Here is a 24,347-nt window from a genome sequence, read left to right on the forward strand (position 1 = left end):
GCAAGATGATATGGCAGTCAGATGTGTGGAGAACTAACTGTGAACAGTATTCCCATGAACACTGGCCATAGGGCAAGAAGAATGATCAATATCATCTTTTAGGAAGTTTACATAATAATTTTTTTTGCAAGTATAAAACATTTATTTCACTGTTTCTGCAAGTCATGCTTAATGCATTATGGTAAATAAATAGGTATCTTCTTTGGTGATGAAATGTGTCATGTTCATTTCTTGATGCTTTTGTACTTTATATATCCTTCTCAAATAGAATATTTCTATTAGAATAATTGTCATTTCACATTTGTAGAATATAAATAAGCATAAGGAACCATTTTCCTATGGATATATTTGAACTGACCAATAATCATAATTATTATTCATGCAATTCATACTTACTGAGCAGTATTATCCGCTGTTTTCCTTTAATTTATAACATATAGAATGTTTAATAGCACATAACTCTGCTTTCTCACAAAGGACTTTCTTCACATGAGGTGGTAGTAGTATAGTTATGTTTCAAAATTCATATTAGTGACAGATATTATTATTACATGATAATTTTTGAACTACTCAAATGGTAAAAAGAGGGCATTTCTGATTAATCAGCATCCGATGATATGCAAGTTATGCTTGAAACAGAGCAAAATTATTCTGTCATGTGGGAGCTTAGCTCCCCAACCAGGGATTAAACCTATGCCCTCTGCATTGGAAGCACAGACTCTTAACCACCAGACTGCCAGGGAAGTCCTTATTCCAGCTTTTTAAAATTGAAGTATAATTGACTCATAATATGGGATTAGTTTCAGGAGTACAACATAGGGATTCAGTACTTTTGCAGATTATGCTCCATTATAAATTATCACAAGATGACAGCAATAAAAAGTATTTCAACTTTCTACTTCTTGGAAATTGCATATATACATATGTGTATGTAAATATATATATATATATGAAAGATGCATACAAGTAACCCAAGAAGTCATACAGTATTTTAGGAGGACTCATTTATAATAAAGATAATAGTCATTAATTGTGGGGGGATCCATCACATTCCAGGCACTCTGTTAGGTGAATGATGAAGAAAATAATGATCCTTTCTCTTGAGGCACTTTCTGCTAAAAAGAAAAGAAAATCTTATAAAGTTACTTTCCTAAAAATTAGAAAGTTCTGAGAGGCTTAAATAATAATTCCAGAGCTCAGAAAAAATGAAGACAGACTAAAATGTAAGAGAGAGAACTTTGATTTATTCTTCCTATATTATGCCAAACTCTACCAGTGAAAAGAGTCTTGTGAAATTTGTTATTATCCTGTTTAGTTAGGTGCGATCAGAAACTAAGTAAAATTATTTGCTCGTGTCCACAGACATCATAAAAAATGGCTTGGGAATGAGATTGGAAGTACTGATGTGAATGAATCCGTTGGCCAATGGTTCTCAAATGTGGTTCCTGGACCAACAGCATCAGCATCACCAGGCAACTTCTAGACCTGCAAATTCTTAAGTACCCCCGGACCTGCTGTATCTGAATTTCTGGGATTGGGACCCAACCACCTGTTTAAGAAGTCCTTCAGGGGATACTGATACACTACCAGTGTTGAGACCTACTCCATTAGGCAATGCATTCTCCCTTGCCTTGTGCTACTTTCAACATTTATTGAGTACCTTATGAGTCAGATATTCTGCTAGATCCTTTATGTATTTTAACTGTTTAATCATTGTAAAACTCTAGCAAAGCTGAGATTATGCTTAATTCTTGTAGGTAATGAAAATAAGGATCACATGGACTAAGTAATTGAAGTAATTACATACTTGTTTTTGTCTGTCCCACTAGCAAATGAGTTTTTTTTGACAAGGGAATCCTTTGCTGCCGGATTCATCATTGCACATTTGGGGTCTGCACACGGCTCAAAGATGCTATGTACTCAACAAGTGCCTAGGAAATAAATGGATGAGTAAGTGCAGAAACATGTCTCAGGGCAGACACACAGGAAAAGCCAGGATTTAAGACTCAATCTATTTGTCTCTGAAGCCCAATTTCTTTGACAACAGAACTTGAGAAATGCTTTATGAAAATGTTAACACTTCAGTTTCCTATTAGCTTTCTCTCATCCACATACAGAGATGAATTTTTCCAGGATTTATGGAGAAATAAGACCCTGGGCCTAGGCTGTGCCAGTGACTGGCATTTACACACATCTGGGCATGGCTGCTGCCTTGATGGAGTTGAGTTGTTTCTTTCTTCAAATTTGATTTGGGGCGCTTATCATGTACCTTGACACCGAACTGCATTCTAGAGATAAAGTTCTGAGAACAACATGAGTTGTACCAGTCATTTTGCAGAGCAGAAGGGCTTTGGGGTTGTCTAAGGGCATCATAGAGTCTGGGGAGGAAGGGATGGGCCAGATTCCTTGGTGCTGATTCTTAACCTGACCTCCTGATTCATGCTTCAATCCTAATGAGAAAAGCTGTAGTTTGCCTGGAGTGGGGATTGGATATTCTGAATAAAAGCAATGCCTCTTCTATGCCTCTGGTGATGAATTTCAATACAGTGAGAAAGGAGCATTTCCCTCTCTTTAGCATGAAACACAATAGGAGTAGCCTCTCTTTAGTGATACTGTTGGAGTGAGAGGAGAGATGGAAATGCGACTTTTTAAAGTAGTAGATAGCTATTTTTTGGGGGGGGGGGGAGTTTGTTTCCCAGGTGGCTCAGCAGTAAAGAATCTGCCTGCAGTGCAGGAGACATGGGTTAGAATCCTGGATTGGGAAGATCCGCTAGAGAAGGGCGTGGCAACCCAATCCAGTATTCTTGCCTAGAGAATCTCATGGACAGAGGAGCCTGGTGGGCTACAGTCCGAAGGGTTGCAAAGAGTCAGACACAACTGAAGCAACTTTGCATGCACGCACGCATAGCTTTTGAGCATATAAATAATTGTCTCCTTGACATGACCTCTCACTAGTCTGCACATGACCTCCAGGGAGACCACAGTAATAATTCACAAGCTCCATGTATCGTCACTGATGCCATTATTACGAGTGATCCACTTGTTCCTTCACTGCTGCAAACAAGTCTCAGCACAAAAACATTCTCATTTAAAAAGCAGCCCTCCGGGGGTTGGTGTTGGACAGGCAGGCCTGGCGTGCTGCCGCTCACGGGGTCATAGAGTCGGACACGACGCGACTGAGCAACTGAACTGAACTGAGCATTATTATTTAGTGTTAGGTATGAAAATGATAACTCTGGTTATGTTCTGAAAAAGGCTTCTTAGCTGACTGATACATATTAAAACACTGATATATAAAATGATTTATTATCTGGGATCTACTGTAAAACAGCAAGTGAGGGGAAGTGAATGACATTGCAAATGGAACAGAATTGGCCTTGGGTTGGTAGCTGTGGGGCTGAGGGTGGTTAAGTGGGTGTTCATTATACGTCTCTATTCTGTACATGTTCAAAATTTTCAGTAATAAAAAAATAACCCCCCCCCCAAAAAAAAAGCAGCCCTCACCTCTGTCACACAGCATATCCTTTTTCTGATTTATTTATCCTCTTTGCATTGATCACCATTTAGCATATGGAATGGGATTCCTCAGTGGCTCAGACAGTAAAAAATCTGCCTGCCAATGTGGGAGACCTGAGTTCAATCCCTGGGTTGGGAAGATCCCCTGGAGGAGGGCATGGCAACCCACTCCGGTATTCTTGCCTGGAGAATCCCGTGGACAGAGGAGCCTGGTGGGCTACAGTTCATGGGGTTGCAAAGAGTCGGACACCATTGAGCGACTAACACACACATAGCATATTGAGTATAGATTTGCCTACTGATTTATTGCCTATCTCCTGCCATGTAAGATCCATGAGAGCAGTAGCTTCTTGTTTTGTTCACTGTTATACAGTGGCTTGAACAGAAAATGCCCTAGAGAAGGTGTCTAGCAAATATTTGATGAATGAATTGATGGTCCCTGTGTCTTGCGGGAACGGATACTAGCAAAAGCGTTAGCATCAAGGAGCTGTAAAAACGTGGTGTGTGGGACTTCCCTGATGGTCACAAGGTTAAGACTTCACCCTCCAGTGCAGGGTGTGAGAGTTCGATTCCTGGTCTGGGAACTAAGATTCCACATTCCTTGTGGCCAAAAAACCAAAACAGAAAACAGAAACAATATTGTAACAAATTCAACAATGACTTTAGAAATGGTCCACATTTTAAAAAAAATCCTTAACAAACAAACCAAAAAAAGCATGGTACAGAGGTTCATGATTATGAGTGACTCTTCTATTTGCTTTTAGAAACGATTGTCGGAAGCTTGAAACAGGTGTTGGAGTCCTCCATTGTGTAGGTAATCAGTGGGCTGGCAGATTTCAGTAATTACATGTGTGTGATTTCCTATATGTATTTATATGATGAGACTTGGCAAAATTTCAATGTTAAGTCTTCCCCATGATTATGTGCATCAGTGACTAATGATGCCCCTTGAATTAGGGTCATGGATGCATGTTTGGGAAGAGGGCTGTGCCTTGTGACATGGAGCTGAGTCTGAGCTTTCCAGGTATCCTTGATTGTCAGAAGACCTTGAATATTCAAACTCCTAGGATTTTAACTCACCTTTTGCATTTTACATTAACAGAATGCACAATAACAATTTGACTATGCAGAAAGTCTCTTCTAGAAACCCAGTGATGCTTTCTGATGCAAAAATTTGTCCTGGGTGTGGCTTGTCACCCTGCTGGAGAAACTGGTCTTTTTGCCTAACGGATGCAATTCACATTGCCTCAGGTCACCTCTATCCTGATACAGTGCATAGAGCCCTTTAAGGCCCCTGGCACAGCTAAAGCAAAGCTTTTGTTTAATTTAAAGATGTTATTGAAGGTTCTGTGATAGCAGAAGGGAAATTCAACAGGGAAAGTAACTTACATTTGCTGCAAGATGTGGTGGTTTTTCTCAGCAGCTACAGATCAAGACTTTCCCATGACATAAAATTAGCTCTCTGCCTTGAATAGCCCTAAAAATGCTCCATTTATATATACAGGGTTGCTGTCAATCACTGTTTCATGCCCACTGGTGATACCTCTTCTCAGAATCATTTACATTGAAAAAGTCAAATTCCTTCCAGGCAAATTCTGACCTTGTGATGACCTTATATATCACCACTAATAATGAAGTTTATTATCATACTATTGTCCAAATCAGTCTGGTTGCCAAGATGATCATTAATCAGCACTGATTAATAAGCTATGTCAAACTGTTGACGTCAACAAGTGTTGAGTAAGCTATATATCAGACATTAGCCAAGGTCGAATTTAGCTAAACCTGATCCACTTCCTTTTTAGTTTCTCTTGTTCCACTGTCTTTTCCTCCATATTTTTATCCCTTACACAGATCCTGAAGAAGTACTTCCCATTGCTACTGAATATTTCCTTATTTGCTTCTGTGTTTTTCATTTTTAATTTCTTTTTTATATCTAATTACACAAGGGATATTTGTTCACTGCAGAAAACTCAGAAGACAAATGTACAAACTAAAAGCGCAGATAACATCACCAAACAATGACCACTGCCAAAATAAGAATTGCTCTGTTTGTATGCCTTTATACATGTATTTTAAACAGCTTATATTTCAGCAGTATTTTGCTTTCCATAGTGTGACATGACTTATACATGTACAACATAATGTTTTAAAAGTGTCTCAGAATTTCCATGAACAGATACAGCAAAAATTATTTAATCAGTCCTTCATAGGAAGGTATGTGAAGTTTTACAGTGAGTCACTATTACCTGAGGACTGCCATGAACACCCTTTAGCTACATGTTTCTGTGTATCAGACTATTTTTTAAGATGAATTTCTTAGGAATTGTTGGACTAAATTATTTGGAAAATTAAAACTTTTATACTGTATAATATCAAACTGACTTCCAGAAACACTGACAATTCATGCCAACCAGAAATATATGAGTGGCTATGATCCCATACTTGTACCAACACTAGCTCTTTTATCTCCTTCTTCTCCTCTACTTCCTCCATCACTCCTTCTCCTATTCCTCCTTCTTTTCTTCTGTGATATTTAAGAATTGAAAGATTAGACATGATTTTTCACTTGTTTGCACTTGTTGTCTACTAAGATTGAACATTTAAAATTGTATACTAGTCATTTGTACTTTTATTTGTTTGGTTAAATCCTTCATCTAGTTTCCAAGTGAGTATTTTCTCTTTTTCTTTTCTTGGCCACACCATGTGGCATGTGGGATCCTTAGTTCACAGGCCAGGGATCGAACTTGAACACCAGGGAAGTCATTCTTATTACTGAACTCCCCTACATCAGGTCTGAGACGGAAAATTCTGTTTCAGATGTGGAACATGAAATTAGTCAAACATCAATTTTACGAGAAAGGGGTCTTTTTTAAAGTATGTTTCTCTGCCTTCATGTTTGCTGAAACGCTCTGTCCACCTGGTGGGCTGTCTCCTGATGCTTCACCCTTAGCTGAATCTTCCCAATCCTTTTTTAATATCTAGATCAATATTTATTAAGGGCAATTTCAGTCCTGGAACACTTGCTGTTTACACAATTAAGTGAAACTCAGCGAGAAATGGCTTATATTTTTTCTTGAATGGGTCTTATGAAAAATTGCTTTGTCTGTTTTTTCTTTTCATCTGTTTTTTTCAGCTAGATTACAGTTGCTTCAAGAATAAAGAGCACATCCCTGTTTTCAAAGAACTTAGGTTCAATTTGGCCCAATAGCAAAATAAAGGCGTTGGATGAGGTGAGTCCTTTCTCGGGACAGACACTGATTCTCACTTTTTAAAAACTTCTTAGCAATCATATAAGATGCTTTATGATTATTGTCCCAGTTTATGGTTCAGGGAGGTGAAATAACTTGCCCAGGATCACCAGCTAGTCAGTGATGGGGAAACCATTTGAGTGTATTTTTTCCATTTTTTAATACACTAGATAGTCGTCATTTTTTTTAAAGTTTATTTTTATTTATTTATTTGGTTATACAGGGTCTTAATTGTGACATGTGGGATCAAGTTCCCCAACCAGGAATGGAACCAGGGCCCCCTGCATTGGAAGTGTGGGGTCTTAACCGCTGAACCACCAGGGAAGTCCCTATCACTGTCTTCCCAACGCCTCAGTGCGGGGCTTCATCTAGGCAGCTAAGTACGTGCTTGACAATTGCACTTGTTATTTCTCAAGGAGTAGAAAAATATTGTGAGATCAAGTGTTTTGTCTGTTTCTGGCTCCTTCTGATTCCAATATAACATTTTGACTTTTATTTCGATGAATAATGCTGGTGAGTATACAGATAACTTCAAAGCTGTAATTCATATCAGCCTTTCCTCCTCCTCAGAGGCCACTAAAAACTGCTGGCTGCTGGCCACGTCAGTTGTCTTTTAAGGCTAGAAATTATATGACCATTTTCTATAAAAACATGGAGACATACACAGATGCCCAACCAAAAGAGGTTGTTATATCCAATTTTCTAAAACTGCAGCAAAAAATGTGAAGGTTCTCCTTTTCGATACCACATTGTTTATTTTTTCTTTCTTTTGTTGCTGTGTTCTTTTTTTTTTTTTTAGTGTCATTTCAGCTCAGAGAAACTGGTTATCTTCTCACAATAGGTTCTCTCGGGTGGTAAAATGTTCTGCTCACCAGGTGTTGATGAGTTGGTTGTTATCTTTATTATAGAAATAAAAAAAGAACAGTGCAATGAAATAGTGCATAATAGGCTGAGTGATTTGAAAGCAGAATTTTGAATGCTGCATCAGCATCGGGTCATGAGTTCTGGGAGGTGTGATAATATCAGTTATCCTCTACATCACAGGATTTATCTTATTTCCTTACACCATGTAAGTATTTCATTATACATACACACACCTAAAACGAAGTGAAAGTCTCTTAGTCATATTGGACTCTTTGCTCTCCAGGCAAGAATACAGGAGTGGGTAACCATTCCCTTCTCCAGGGCATCTTCCTGACCCAGGGGTCGAACCCAGGTCTCCCACAGTGCAGGGAGATTCTTTACCCTCTGAGCCATCAGGCAAGCCCATTCACACCTGATCTTCATACATATATGTAACAGAGCTTCCCTTACAGACATTGAACATATTATTTATATACATACATCTACCCTGATAGCTCAGTTGGTAAAGAATCCATCTGCAATGCAGGAGACCTCAGTTCAACTCCTGAGTCGGGAAGATCCCCTGGAGAATGGAAAGGCTACCCACTCCAGTATTCTGGCCTGGAGAATTCCATGGACTATAGAGTTGGACATGACTGAGTGAGTTTCACTTTTACTTTTCACTTTCAAAATAAAATTATTTTATGTAGGTGTTTTACATATAATTATTTTTATTTATTAAGTGTATACTTATGTATTAATATATGTATTATGTGTGTTTGAATATTTTATTATACATCTAGTTTAGAATTATTTTAATGTGTTTATGCACATAAAATACATTGTCTGTATTTTTATGAATAATTGTTTACATATTTATTGAGTATATATCGTATGTATTTATGTATTATTTATATAGCTCTGTATAATAAACAGTTATTATTTATGCATGCATTTAATGTATTTTTTGTGTATTCACTTTTCTGTATATTAAAGATATCTTTCTATCTCTGTGGATACTGAGTATTTCTTCTCAGCATTCTCTTATACTACCAGACTAAAAGTTATTTGAAAGTAGAGACTACAGAATATTTAGTTGACATATATAGTTAGGTATTTGCCTGTAAAAATAAGTGAATTTTTTTCCTTTCTTTTTTTGGGGGGAGCAGGTCACACCACATGGCTTGCAGGATGTTAGTTTTCTGATAGGACCTCTGCAGTGGGGACATGGAGTCCTAACCACTGGACCACCAGGAAATTCCCAGTGATTGAATTAATAAATAAGTACCCTTTGACTCCTTTCTCTGCTTCACTCTATTAATCAATTACAGAATTTTGCTCTTTCCATCTTTTTTGAGTGGTTTTCTTTCCTCTCTCAGCACCATGATGAAAATTATGGAACACATCTTTTCTCAGTAAGAAACCCCAACAATTTCAAAATCTCTTCATCTTATTTCAGGCCTTTGCTCATATAAGCTAAAAGTTGTCTTACTTACAAAGCCTATATTTAGCAGATAATTTTTTTAACGCCTCTCATTAGTCTCTGAACTAAACATCTCAAGTCCCCCTCTGCCCCTCCTGGGCAGCTAAGACTTGCCATTATCTGGCTTTTCCTAAACTCATTGCTGGGAACCTCTTCTTCTCAGTCCAGAATTTCTCATACTCAGATCCCACTAGGTCTTGCACCAAAGATCCAACAGTCAAATAAATATGAGAAACACTGGATTCTGATACTTTATGTAAAAACTTTATGTTGTAGGAATTCTCTGAACTTTACTCTGCAATTTTATACAGTATATTTAGGGAATAATCCCTCTAGTGCTCTGCCTTGGATATTCTTTCTCTTTTCCATCTACTTGGACAAATTCCATGAGTATTTAAGAGTTTCAAAAATTGTTACAGTTTAATTTGTGATTACACTGAAACAGCGAACATGTGTATTTAACTGAACCTAGAAAAAGTGGAATGTGATAGCAATTCGAGGATTTCCATGGAGAAGGAATAGGTTCTAGTGAAAGAAGAGATAATGAGTCAAAGAATAGGAAAGTACAATGTCATAGGGGCTTACGGGAGTGAAATCTGGTGACAAAGTTTGATGGTGCTAACTTTGACAGAGAAGCAGGTAATGATGGCGACCAGGAAAGGGGAAAGATCATCAGCTGATGATGACCACCTTATTAGGATAAAGAGGATAGAAGTTTAAATGGAGGAAACTAACAAAGTGGAGACAGATGGCAGTAAGCCAAAGCCTACTACACGTGCTTCAGAAAAATGACAGTAAACTGTCAGTGAAGTGGATGAAGTTTTTATTTTAAGATTTAAAAAAAATATATATGTATTCATTTATGGCTGTGATGAGTCTTATTTGCTTTGTGCAGGCTTTCTCTATTTGGTTGAGCAGCGTGCCTTATTTGCATTTCGATGACTTGCCCCGGCTTCTCATTGCGGTGGCTTCTCTCGCTGAGGAACAGGTTCTAGGCGCAGGGGCTTCAGTAACTGTGCTGCAAGGGCTTAGCTGCTCTGTGGCATGTGGAATTTTCCTGGACCAGGGATCAAACCTGAGTTCTCACACTGGCAGGCATATACTCAACCACTGGACCACCAGAAAAGTCCCTCGGATGCAGCGTTAAGGAGAACAGAGTCAAGTAAGGGATTTTTATTGAACTATTGCCATTTGCAACAACAATATCTTATTAGGTGAAGCAAGTCAAATACAAGTAATATATGATGTCACTTACATGTAGGGGTGTGTGTGTGTGTGTGTGTGTGTGTGCTCAGTTGTGTTCGGCTTTTTGCAATCCATGGACTGTAGCCTGCCAGGCTCCTCTGTTCATGGAATTTTCCACCAAAGAATACCAGAGTGGGTTGCCATTTCCTCCTCCAGGGGATCTTCCTAACCCAGGAATCCAAACCATATTTCTTGTATCTCCTGCACTGGCAGGCAGATTCTTTACCACTGAGCCACCCGGGAAGCCCCTAAAAGCTAATGCAAATGAATCAATATACAAACAGATTTGTATACAGAAACAGACTATAGTCTATAGAAACAGACTCACAGACATAGAAAACAAACTTACCAAAGGGGGAAGGGGTAGGGATAAACTAGTAGTATATGATTAACAGATATGCATTACTATACATAAAACAAACAAGCAACAAGGATTTACTGTATAGCACAAGAAAATCTATTCAATATCTTATAATAACCTATAATGCAAATTATTTTTTAAAAAATCATACACAACTGAATCACTTTCTGTGAAACACAGTTTTCTAAATCAACTGCATTTCAATTTAGAAAAAACAAAGGATTCTCTCTTTTGAGTCAGGATAAGGAGAAAGTGGTATATATTTTAAAGCTAATCAAAGAAGCCTAAGATGATGGTTGTTCAGTCACTGAATTGTGTCCAACTATTTGCAGCCCCATGGATTACAGCACGCCAGGCTTCCCTGTCCTTTACTATCTCCCAGAGTGTGCTCAAACTCATGTCCATTGAGTCAGTGATGCCATCCAACCATCTCATCCTCTGTCATCCCCCTCTCCTCCTGCCTTCAATCTCTTACCCAGCATGAGGGTCTTTTACAGTGAGTCAGCTCTTTGCATCAGATGGCCAAAGTATTGGAGTCTCAGCTTCAGCATCAGTCCTTCCAATGAATATTCAGGATCAATATCCTTTAGGGTTGACTGGTGGAGGCTGGCAATTAAAAAAAAGGGGGGGATCTAATAGTGGGTAAAATAATCCATAAGAGGCAGGAGAGTAGGATCAGAAGCAAAGAAATGAATCTGAAAATTTAATACAGTACTGGAGCCAATGAACACTGACACAATTTTTCTAGAAATTAGGTATTGACTGAACAGGACTCTGTGGGGCCTTCCCCTGTGATTGACATCCTCTGCTTTAGCTCCTCTCTGAAGTACCTAGATAGCAGTATTTGATGCAAGTTTTCTGAGTTGTTTTGCAGATGTGAGAATCCCCCACCAAGTGAAAGATGTTAACTACTTGTGACTATGAGCACACACCCATAGGCCTCCTGGATCCTCAGGACTGATACTGTTAACCCCACTGACACCACTCTCCCTGTCCTGGCCTTTAAAAAGGCTTTGCCAAAATACTGCTGGGAGCTCTAGGCTTTTACAGACAAGAGCCACCTTTTCCCCTTGCATGCCTGTGTGCATGCTCAATTGTTCAGTCCTGTGACTCTTTGCAACCCCACGAACGGTAGCCCACCAGTCTCCTCTGCCCATGGAATTTTCCAGGCAGAAATACTGGAGTGGGTTGCCGGTTCTTCCTCCAGGGGATCTTCCCAGCCCAGGGATCAAACCAGAATCTCTTGTGTCTCCTGCATTGGCAGGCACATTCTTTTACCAGTGAGCCACTTGAGGTAGGCATGGCCTTGCAGTAAAATTTTCTCTGCTCCAACTCCAAGGTTTCAGTTCATTTAGCCTCACTGTGTTGCGCATGTGAACTTTTATTAACAGTCAGATCTGCTGATCTAGTAATTTTGTTTATAGGAAACTTGCCTACAGAAGGAAGTAGAGATGTGTGCTCAGATTTATAGCCAAAGCTATGCATTACAACAAAACTTAGAGTAGTGAAAAATTGGAACCAATCCAGACCTAAAATATGTGTATAATTAATTAATTTCTGTCATGCATTTCATGAAATATTGTGCTTTCAACATAATTTAATGGCCTGGGAAAATTCTTGAGTATTAAGTGAAACAAATGCTATTTTAAAACTCCATGGACATGATTGGAACTATGAAAAATATGCATATGTTACACACTAAGAGAAGTAGAAGAAAATGGTAATAGGGCTTATCTTTGGATGTATGATTATGGGGGATAATTACATCCTTTTAATCAATTTCCTGTACATTAAATTTTTTATAAAAATAAATATTCATTTTATACTCAGAAAAATCTTTATTGGAAACATAGGCTTTAGTTCCAACTCTGTCACTTTTTACATTTCAAGTTATTTAATCCTTACAGATATGGAGTGTATTCATTCAGTTCTTCACAGACTCTGATGTTATCCGCCCAGAGTTCAAATTCCAAAGCCCTGGCATCATAACTGTGTGATGTTAAGTTAGTAGTGATAAAGAACCCACCTGCCAATGCAGGAGGCATAAGAGGAGATCCTCTGGAGGAGGGCATGGCAACCCACTTGCAGTCTTCCTGCCGAAGAATCCCAGGGACAGAGGAGCCTGGCAGGCTACAGTCCATAGAGTTTCAAAGAGTGGGACATGACTTAAGCAAATAAGTATGCACACTCTTTAAATCTCTGTTACCGCCTGCAAGGCAAGATACCTGGGTTCGATCCCTGGGTTAGGAGGATCCCCTGGAGAAGGAAATGGCAACTCATTCAGTATTCTTGCCTAGAGAATTTCATGGACAGAGGAACCCGTCAGGCTACAGTCCATGAGGTCACAAACAATCGGATATGACTGAGTGACTAACACTTTCACTCTCACCTCTTCTGTAAAAGGATTTAATAATACTCGCCATTTTGCTGTGGTATTAAGGGAGTTAAGCTAATGAATAGATCGTACAGTGGTTGGCATAGAGTAAATCCTCAATATTCAATACTAATATAGTTACATGTATACTATGCTAAGCTACACTGCTTCAGTCATATCTGACTCTCTGCAACCCTATGGACTGTAGCCCACCAGGCTCCTCTGTCCCTGGGGTTCTCCAGGCAAGAATACTGGAGTAGCTTGCCATGCCCTCCCTCTTGGGATCTTCCCAACCTAGGGATGAAATCCATGTCTCTTATGTTTCCTGCATTGGCAGACAGGTTCATTACCACTAGCACCACCTGGGATGAATAAATTTAAACTAGGAATATCTATCTCAGCAGTTGTGGAAATTAAATTAATTAATGTATTTAAAAACATCTGTATCAGGATCTGGCACACAGGACACCCTCAATATACACTCGTTTCCCTCCATAACCCTTTGGCCCTGCCTTCCCTTTTCCCCCTTTTCTTATGGAGAGGCATGCCCTCCATAAAGAAAGGGGAAATGAGCTTTTGAACTGTGGTACTGAGGAGACTCTTGAGAGTCCCTTGGACAGCAAGGAGATCAAACCAGTCAATCCTAAAGGAAATCAGTCCTGAATATTCATTGGAAGGACTGATGCTGAAGCTGAAGCTCCAATACTTTGGCCACCTGAAGTGAAGAACTGACTCCTTGGAAAAGACCCTGATGCTGGGAGAGATTAAAAGTAGGAGAAGGGGACGACAGAGAATGAGATAGCTGGATGTCATCACTGAGTCGATGGACATGAGTTTAAGCAAGCCCTGGGAACTGTTAATGGACAGGGAAGCTTGGCATGCTGCAGTCCATGGGGTTTCAAACAGTCAGATATAACAGCGACTGCCCTGAACTGATGCCCCCCTCCAAGGCAACAGGCAGGAAGGCAAGAGTAGAATGTGCTGCCACCTAGCGGATAATTGCTTGCTTACCCAGGCAGCCTGGTGTCTTTTTTTTTGTTTTTTTTTTAAGGCTTTAGGAAATCACGTAAACCTATTTGTCACAGACACAGGATTTCTACTGTCCTTGCCCTCTGCAGGATTGACTTGCTTTTTTTCTCCTAATGCTATTTTGTGGAAGGTTCTCATTTGTGAGGCAGCTGAACCAAAACCAATTGCATATCATAGTACAGGATGAGAAATGGAAAGTCATAGAAGCATTTCTTAACCCAGAGAGTTCTGGTCAGCCCCGGATGGGAAATGAGCAGGATTCAGAGATGGGGTGGCGAAGAAGACACCCGGGGGCCCTGGGGGCCACTTGGACCCCAGACAGCAAAGCTACCATCTGCCTAGTTTTGCCTCTTTTATCTGGGTGTCGACTTTTTAAAAAATGCACAAGGTAATACTCTGAATTAGGTTTGGAAGTGTGTGTGTGTGTGTGTGTGTGTGTGTGTGTGTGTGTGTGTTAGCTACTCAGTCTTGTCTGACTCTTTGCGACCCCATGGACTGCAGCCCTCAGGTTCCTCTGCCCACATGATTCTTCAGGAAAGAATACTGGAGTGGGTTACCATTTCCTTCTCCAGGGGATCTTCCCAACACAGGGATTGAACCTGCGCCTCCTGCATTGCAGGCAGATTCTCTGCCATCTGAGCCACCAGGCGAGGCTGCAGCCAGGGAAAGAGCACTTCAGATGGTTCTGAGAAACTGCTCCAAAGAGGTGGGGATGGCAGGAGGAGTCAGTACATATGTGATTTTGGTGAAGGGGGAATACATGCAATCAAAAGCACATATTTTTTCAGAAGGTTTTCTCCTAGTTTTGTGAATCTTTCTGCTAGTCATGAAGAGCAGTCATCACAATGAAGGACCTTTGTGCTTTTCTAGACATGAGGAGCAAGAATTCGGCTCATTAAACTGGCTCCTATCTATCTGAAGACCTGTTCTGCCGGTCCCCTCATCCCAATACCTTACCACAGTACAGGGCGCCTCACTCCCGGTCTCCACCCTGAATTCCCCTCACGAGGTGTTGATGGTCAGCAGCTGCAGCGGCAGGTGTGATTTCATCCTCGTAGAGGTAGATGGCGAGTGTCAATTTGTAGGTGACATGGGTCTCCCAGGTAATAGGAGAGAAACTGCTTTTCCTCCACCCAGGGCAGAGGATTGAGAGAAAGACAAGAACGGTGCAAAGTACTGTGGAGAACAGTTCCTCCATGCCCCCTTCTTTGGGGATCTAAGGACACATTCAGGGTGGGTTAGACATTGTGTAAGTTAATAAAAACCTCTCACATCTAATGAACACATTTCTCAATGTTTCATGGGGTGGAGAAAAACCATGGATCTTCAGCCATATTGTAGTCATTCTTTTGAAGTGTGATATTCAGTTATTTCAGCTCCTTGGGCCTCAGTTTCTCCAATTTTAAATTGAAGAATAACAATGATCATGGGATTCCCAGGTGGCCCTAGTGGTAAAGAACCTGCCTGCTAAAGCAGGAGACGAGATCCCCTCAAGGAGAAAATGGCAACCCACTCCAGTATTCTTACCTGGAGAATTCCATGGACTGCAGAGCCTGGCAGGCTATAGTCCATGGGGTCACAAAGAGTCAGACACAACTGAAGCGACTTAGCACACACAAAGACCATGGCATAAATTTGTAGGATGACATCCAAGAATATGTCAGATGAAGTGCCAATGATGTGGTGTTTGACACTTGGTGGGTTATCTAAAAAGCAGCAGCAGAAGCATCGGCATCTTTCCGGGCTTTGCTCTATGTTGTGAAGGAATGGTGATCGGGGCTGGGGGCTGGAAGGGGGCTTTCCCAGCCTCTCAAGGTTTTCCATTTGAAGGCAAAATGTTCTATGATCTTCAAACCTGGAAGAAGAGTCCAGGCTCCAGGCGGCAGGCAGGAAAATTAGAAAGTGTCAATCAATTACTAGGGACCTATTGTGGGTTATTTCTTGGTTAACATGGTTGGCTAGGAATCAATGGATCTGGGCTCCAAGCCCAATTCTTTCATTACCTCCCACTGAGCCCTTGAGTAAGCATATACCTTAGTCATTTATTCTTGTGTCCACAGGGGTGAAGAGACTTGTCCAATTTTGCTTACCTTGTCCCGGCTAGTCTTCAAATCTTTTGTCTGATTTTAAAGCCTGGTATACCCTGAATACAAGTATTTTGAAGCCAAGCATTCCTTCAAAACATTTTGAAACTGAATGCTTGCCTCTTCAGTCTATTGAAGAGTTAGCCTGCCAGCACTAATATTCTGTACATGTTGCTCAAAAATTGAGACATTCTGGAGAAGGTGTTTCAAATTAAATGATTCTAAAAGTTCAGAAATTACCTACAATCTCTGAGATTTAGTTAATCTATTTGAGACTTTTTCTTTAACCTGGCCTTGCCCAGAGAAGAGATTGGATTTAGGGCAACAATGTGAGCATTTTTTAAATGGGAAAAAATGGTATCCAACTTTATTGAAAACATTAAATGGAGAGCTACACCATGTTCATAAACTGGAAAATTCAATTTCATGTAGATGTCAATTTTCCCCCAGTTGATCCATAGATTCAACTGGGATCCATTCACAATCTCAAAGGGGTTTTTATTGGTGGAAACTGACAAGCTGACTCTAAAATTTATATGTAACAGCAAGGGCCAAAAATAGATCTTAGGGGATCATATACCAGGGTAGATAAAATGACCAATGGGGTGAAATAGAAAAATAAATTGTGGTATGTTCAGAGGATCATTATACAGTAAGGAAAATGAGTGCCTTAGAGCAGCACACAATAAATTTGGATAAATCTCAGAAACCTAATATTGAGTGAAAAGACAAGTAACAGGAGAATAAACATAGTATGATTCCATTTATATAAAATTCAAAAATATGCAAAGCCAAAATAAAGAAGAGGGCTCTTTGGGACCCATATGGTTTAGGGACAGGTGAGAACGTGAATGTTTATTTTCTCCACCCTCTTTGTATCTTCTCATCCCACCCCCTACCCCAGCTGTTCGTACAGAACAGCTCACACATCTATATATTTTTCATCCTTTTTCTATAAAGTCATGGAACAGAAGTTTGGAGTCATAGGACTTAGTCTTAAATCCTAAATCCTCCACTTCTTGAATATGTAATGTAAGTTACAGTAATTTTTGATCTTCAGTGTGATATATATTCACAAAATAAGGATAATAACATTCACCTCTGAATGGTACCATCCAGATTACATCAAACCTGTATACATACCACTTTGTGGGAAGTTGTTAAATCTTCAGTTCATCTGTTTCTTCCTTGTTTCTTGCAAGCGGCATCTAGACATTATTCTCAGGACCCATGCCCTTGACCTCTTGGGGAATGGTGAACAATCTGGGGAATGGTGAACATAGAGAATTCATCACATATGTTTGGTTTGTAGCAAAACTTCGTCTTCTGGATTTTCCCTCTTTATTGTGGGTCTCTTGGGAAGCAGATATATTAAGCAATGTATCATTTAAAAGGTATATTTTCTCTTAAATGTTTCATTGTATAATGATGTCTTATTGTTGATCTACTAAATTCATCTAGTCAGGGTAAATTAAAGTGGTTATTGTGGGGTGTGAGAAAAGCAAACCCTAATGGACTGAGATTTTCTTTTTCATTGATTATAGCTTAAACATAATTTTGAGGGGCTAAGAAGAGGAAAGGACATACAAGAAAAGAGGCAGTTGTGACACAGGAAGGCAGAGATGTAGCCACATTCACATTCACACACACACACACACACACACACACATGTTCATAAAAATGAATAGGATTTTAATTTTATACCATTGTTAGGTGATAAGAGAAGCATACGCTTAGTACAAAAAAGTGAAAAGGCAAAAAAAAAAAAAAGAAAACCACTCCAGGGATATATCATCCATAATCCCACAACCCAAAGACAGCTGCTGTTTACATTTTAGAGCATTTCTTCAAATAATAAAGGATTTTTATAAACATACAAGCGTAATTGGAGCTCAGCCTTTAAACACACAGAACAAGTGTCTTGCAGTAAGTCATGTAAGAATGTTTCATTTTCAACATCTTTTATCACTTCCCACAGAGAGCTTTTGGTCTCAGAACAAACTGGGTCTATCAAGGAAGAGCGTATTTAAATAGAGTTTCTGGTGCCCACTTTAGAGAGGAGGAAAGGATGCATGGTCCTGTGATACAGTAAAGTCAGGCTGCACTTGCAAGGTCTCTAAGACTCATTTCTGTTTCCACGGTGTCCTTGTCTATTGAAGCAGCAACTCAAAGACTCCTCTAGTGATAAAAGCTTGAGGAAATCAGGTCTCACCGCTCCTGTCACATTCAAGCAGGCTACCCAGCTATTGCTAGATAGAGGGCAGCTGTGGGCACCTGGGATCTCCTGCTCCAACACATAGAGCGAGTCCACCTGCATGTATCGACTGCGTGTGTGCTCATTCACTAAGTCGAGTCCAACTCTTTGCGATCCCGATGACTGACTGTAGCCTGCCAGGCTCCTCTGTCCATGGAATTTTCTAGCAAGAATACTGGAGCTGGTAGCCATGCCTTCCTCCAGGGGATCTTCCTGGCCCAAGGAGTGAACCCGAGTTTCCCACATTGCAGGCAGCTTCTTTGTGGTCTGAGCCAGCAGGGAAGCCCCCCGCAAGTCTAAACTGAAGCCTAATTTTAATCCTTAGCTCCAAAGATGCTCTGACAAGACTAAAGCCTGGTGCTGCCAATCCCATTCCTTCCCAAGCTGGCACTTCTGCCCCTCACTCCCTCTCCCCACTCAGTCGGGATTCCCATCATTCACTCTGTTTTCCTCCTAGGATTTTCACAGCATTGCTCTATGGTTCCCCATTGCCAGGCTCAGTCCACAGGCAGAGAAAGCAAGTTTCTGGTGATCAGTCAATGGCCTCCAAAGATTTGTCCAGTTGTAACTTCCTGACAGCTAGCTCCTTTTTGCTGTCAGAGGTATGTGTGATGTTGATTATTATCTACTTGTCTCAGAACACAGATGTCAGAAGGGAATTCCCAGCATAATTCGCCTCATACCTTAAGCCCAGATGGTTCAGAGCGCTGTATTAGGATTTATGTCTAGAAACACAGCACCCTCTGTATGAGCTTAGCTCCCCAGAGAAACAGTGCAAATGTTATATATAGGATGGGATTTCCTATAGAATTGACTCATCCATTCATGGGCCTGAGCGGTCTCTCAACATCTGCAGCAGCTCAGAAGAGCAGATGATGTAGTTCCAGTCCAAGCCGAAGGGCAGGAGAAGCTGGGGGGCAAGTTAGTATAAGTTCCGGTCTGAGTTTCAGTTCAAAGGCAGGAGAAAGCTGGTGTATCAGTTCAAAAGCAACCAAGAAAAGGGAGCAAATTCTCCCTTAAGCCTTTTTTCTTCTATCCAAGCCTTCAGTGGATTGGATGGAACCCATTCACATTGGGCAAGGTTAGCGTTAGTCACTCAGTCGTGTCCAACTCTTTTCAACCCCATGGACTGTATGTAGCCTGCCAGGCTCCTCTGTCCATGGGATTCTCCGGGCAAGAATACTGGAGTGGGTTGCCATTTCCTTCTCCAGGCGAACCTGGGTCTCCTGCATTGCAGGCAGATTCTTTACTCTCTGAGCCACCAGGGAAGCCCAATCTCCTTAACTCTACCTATTCAAACGTTAATCCTAAAACATCCTCACAAACACACACCAAATAATGTTTAATTAGGTATCCCAGGGCTTCCCGGTGGCTCAGTGGTAAAGAATTCACCTGCCAATGCAGGAGACCCAGGTTCGATCCCCGGTCCAGGATGATCTCACACTCCTTGGGGCAACTAAGCCTGTGCATCATAACTATTGAGGCTATGCTCTGGCCCAGGAACTGCAATTACTGAGCCCTGGAGTCTCAGCTACTGAGACTCATGCACCCTAGAGCCCATGCTCTGGAACAAGAGAAGCCACTGCAATGAGACGCCCACATACCAAAAACACGCAGTAGCCGCCACTCGCTGCAATGGAAGAGAAGCCTGTGTAGCACCGAGGAAACCAGATCTGAAAGAGACACGTGCACCCCAATGTTCATCGAAGCACTGTTTATAATAGCCAGGACATGGAAGCAGCCTAGATGCCCATCAGCAGATGAATGGATAAGGAAGCTGTGGTACATATACACCATGGAATATTACTCAGCTGTTAAAAAGAATGCATTTGAATCAGTTCTAATGAGATGGACGAAACTGGAGCCCACTATACAGAGTGAAGTAAGCCAGAAAGATAAAGAACATTACAGCATACTAACACATATATATGGAATTTAGAAAGATGGTAATGATAACCCTATATGCAAAACAGAAAAAGAGACATAGAAGTACAGAACAGACTTTTGAACTCTGTGGGAGAAGGTGAGGGTGGGATGTTTCAAAAGAACAGCATGTATATTATCTATGGTGAAACAGATCACCAGCCCAGGTGGGATGCATGAGACAAGTGCTCGGGCCTGGTGCACTGGGAGGACCCAGAGGAGTCGGGTGGAGGGGGAGGTGGGAGGGGGAATCGGGATGGGGAATACGTGTAACTCTATGGCTGATTCGTGTCAATGTATGACAAAACCCACTTAAATGTTGTGAAGTAATTGGCCTCCAACTAATAAAATAAAAAAATAATAAAAAAAAAAAAGCCCATGTAGCAACAAAGACCCAGCACAGCCATAAATCCATAAGTATTTTTTAAAAAATAAGGTCTCTGTGTACCCTATGGCCCAGTCAAGTAGACACACAAAATTAATCATCACACCTTTCCCTCTTTTATTCCAGGGGCTAAAGAGTAAATTTTCCCACGACCATAATCACTAAATTTGGGGTAAATTTGGGGTCATCAAAATGAGTATGATGCTCCCGGAACAAACTTTCAGTGTTTAGCCTTGGAAATGAAGTAGCTTAAGGAGAAGGGATTCTTTTGTTACCATTTACTGTTACTCCTCCAGATGGCTTCCCTCCTTATGTCACTCACCCCACAGCCTCACCCTTGCCCCGGCCACAACTGGGGTTTATCAGCCTGCCTTCAGGTTCTTCCCCTGCAAGGAGCACAGGGGGTCCCTGCCTTATTTTTACTGAAACAAATTCCACAGCACACTGCTGTTGTTAGTTGTAACTGTTGGTTGTAACTGTTGTTAGTTACAACCAGTTACAACCACAGTTGTGTAACTAGCAACAGTTACAACCACAGCTGACTTCTGTGTACTGACTGAGCCACATTTTACATATATTAGCATGTTCAGTCCTCACAATATCATGAGTGATGATGATTCCTGTTTTGCAGATACAGTTTCTGAAATACAAGAGGCCTATGAACTTACTCAAGGCCACACAGCTATTAAACGGTAATGACATAGATTAAGTACACACCCATCAACGCCTAAGTCTGGGCTCACCATCATAACGCCCTGGGTTTCCTGACCCCCACCTTTCCGAACCGCCCCACAAAACCCTGAGTAACTGGCTCAAATGGAAATTTTCATCTCTGATTCAGCCTGGTAGTTCCACATAGATCCAGACTCAGTGATCTTTTCCAAGCACTGGCATAAACAGAAGGATTGAAAATCCTATGTGACTTCCCTGTGAGCAATTAAGAGGCTGAATTCTGTCGCATGCTATTCACCCTTCACTATTCATCATCACAAACTTTCAGACGCGCTGAAGGTCACGATTGAAAACACAGTTATTTTAAGAGATGGCATTGTTCTCAAAAGCCACAGTAGGACCATTGCAGAATGATTTTAACTCAGATCTATATTCAGAGATGAAATCTTCTTTTGGCTCAAATGACGCAGGTTTGTTAGTTGGGATGTGAGTAGGAGGTGAGGAAATTAAAAAGAGGGGGGGACAAGTACCCATTCTTATCCATCTCCTGTTCACCTTTTGATAGTTGCTTGTTTTTCCTGTACGTGGCAAACTCACATTACTTGCTCGAGCCTGGCATCTCCATTTCATTTAATTTGTCATAGGAATATTTGCAATAAGGGCAAACCTTTAAGGAAAATTGGAAAATGTAAGATACCTGCATAAGGAAATGTTTTTGCAAAAAGATGCAAGCTTTTGTGTGGGTCCTGCTTTCCTCTGAATTTGTGGTGGGGCTATATTAAAAGCACTCCCAGGACATCTCTGGTGGTCCAATGGTTAAGACTCCATGCTCCCAATGCAGGGGGCCAGGGTTCCATCCCCAGTCAGGGAACTAGACCCTGTATGCTACAACTAAGAGCCCCCATGCTGCAACTAAAGAACCTGCTTATTGCAAAGAAGATCCTGCATGCTGCAACTGAGACCCGGAGCAGCCAGGAAAAAAAAAATATCCTCCCACCTTTCTCCAGAGAAGTTGTTTACCTTCAAGTATTTCCTCTATTCCCATAACTAATCACCAGGGATGATCTAAAGACTTGGGACATCAAGATACAGGGGGAAAAGTCACAATATATACAAATGATGGATGATGTATTTCTGCCATAGATGGACTTACGGATCTTAACCCTCTAGTTCTCTGTACCTGCGTGCATGCTAAGTCACTTCAGTTGTGTCTGACTCTTTGCAACCTCATGGATTGTAGCCCGCCAGGCTCCTCTGTCCATGGGATTCTCCAGGCAAGAACACTGGAGTGGGTTGCTGTTTCCTTCTCCAGGGGATCTTCCCAACCCAGGGATCGAACCTGCACCTCTTATGTCTCCTGCATTGGCAGGCAGGTTCTTTACTACTAGCGCCAGCTGGGAAGCCCAGTTCTCTGTAGTAATATCGTATATTTACCCTCTTGCCCTTCGGAGGAGCACACTCTTCCACCTCAGACCTTTGGGTTTGCTCATGTGACTTATTTAATCAGTCGGTTTTCAGCAAATGTGTCATTACCAAGGGCTTATATTTTGGCTTGTGCCATCACCATAAGAAGAGAAACATACCAGCATAATTCACGTGGCATGTGAGGGTGATCCGTGACACTTGTTACCCCTCGATCCCCAGCATTGATTCCAGTGGTCTGGCCGGCTAGGCGAGCGTCCCTTTCTTCCCTTCCCATTCCCCCGATGCTGCACGCTCAGTCTAAGAGGACGACCTCCCCCATAGAGAAAGACCTGTCTTCCATCAAGGATATAGGAACAGCTGCGTCCCCCACCCCACCCCTGCTAGAACCTCCAAAAACTCAGGAAAGGATTGCCAGGGCCGAAATGCAGAGTTACTTCCTTTCAAATGTAACGCTTTCTTCTACCACTTCCCTTCCCCTCATCCTCACTTAAGTCTCTTGCTTTTCTTCTTTTCTCTGATCTGATCTTTAGAGGGTTTTGTTCGGGAACTTCTCACTCCAGAAGGTGAAGATGTCTCGGTTCAGACCTCAGCCTCTCATGGGTGCAGGAGACGCTTGGCCTCAGGCCCTTAGGGATCGTTCGCTAATAGTCTCAAAGGATTGTTTTGTTTAACACTCTAGAAAATGTCCAAAGGCTGTCCTTTGAAGCAGCAATGTGGACGTCAAGATATTTTTAATGAAAAGTGTGCTATTTGAAGCCAGCCTTGGCCTCCTATTCCTTATGAAGGTCCCGAGTTCAGCAGCCGTCACTAGGATGAGAATTTCTCCTTGTGTCCACAGGATGGCAGTATAGGTCAATGCTAAACCTCACTACACAGCCCTTCACAACCCGACAGTGGGGTTTTGTTCCGAATTGGCATTCAGCTCCCCTTTCCTCCATATGCCCAGGGCCTCTTGCAACCCCGGCTCTAAACATTTCTCACTTCCCCTTTTTTCCGATTCAAACAAAGGCAGCCCCTTCAGTTCACAAAGGACATTTATGAATGAAGATCCATACAATACCCCGGCCTCATTATAAAAGCCCCCCAGACGCAGAAGGCCAGAGTCCAGCTGCCCGCAAAACCACAGACAACTAAGCCTTAGTTTGGGGCTGCTGAGTAGTTGTTTATAAATAGCAGTGGTCAGTTACACATTGTCAGCAACCTGAGCTAATCGCTGCTAATCAATAAAGTCATTGAAGTGTAATAGCCTCATTGGCAGTAGATGGGCTCAGGTCCAGCCTGTGAAGGCATAGTCTTCCTGAACAGTCAGATGGTAATTATTTAATCAGAGCAGCATGGCCTCTCATAGACCCAGTATGGAGAAATGTATCCAAAACCACGTTTGAGACATCTTTCCTCTGCTCCAGAGAAAAGGAAAGGGGCAAACAAAGTCTTCTTGATTTGAGAAATATTGGACACTGCTTCTAGACGTTAAATTAGAAACAAGGAATAAGGATATTCCT

This window comes from Muntiacus reevesi, chromosome 9 (assembly GCF_963930625.1).
Source record: "Muntiacus reevesi chromosome 9, mMunRee1.1, whole genome shotgun sequence".
NCBI lineage: Eukaryota > Metazoa > Chordata > Mammalia > Artiodactyla > Cervidae > Muntiacus > Muntiacus reevesi.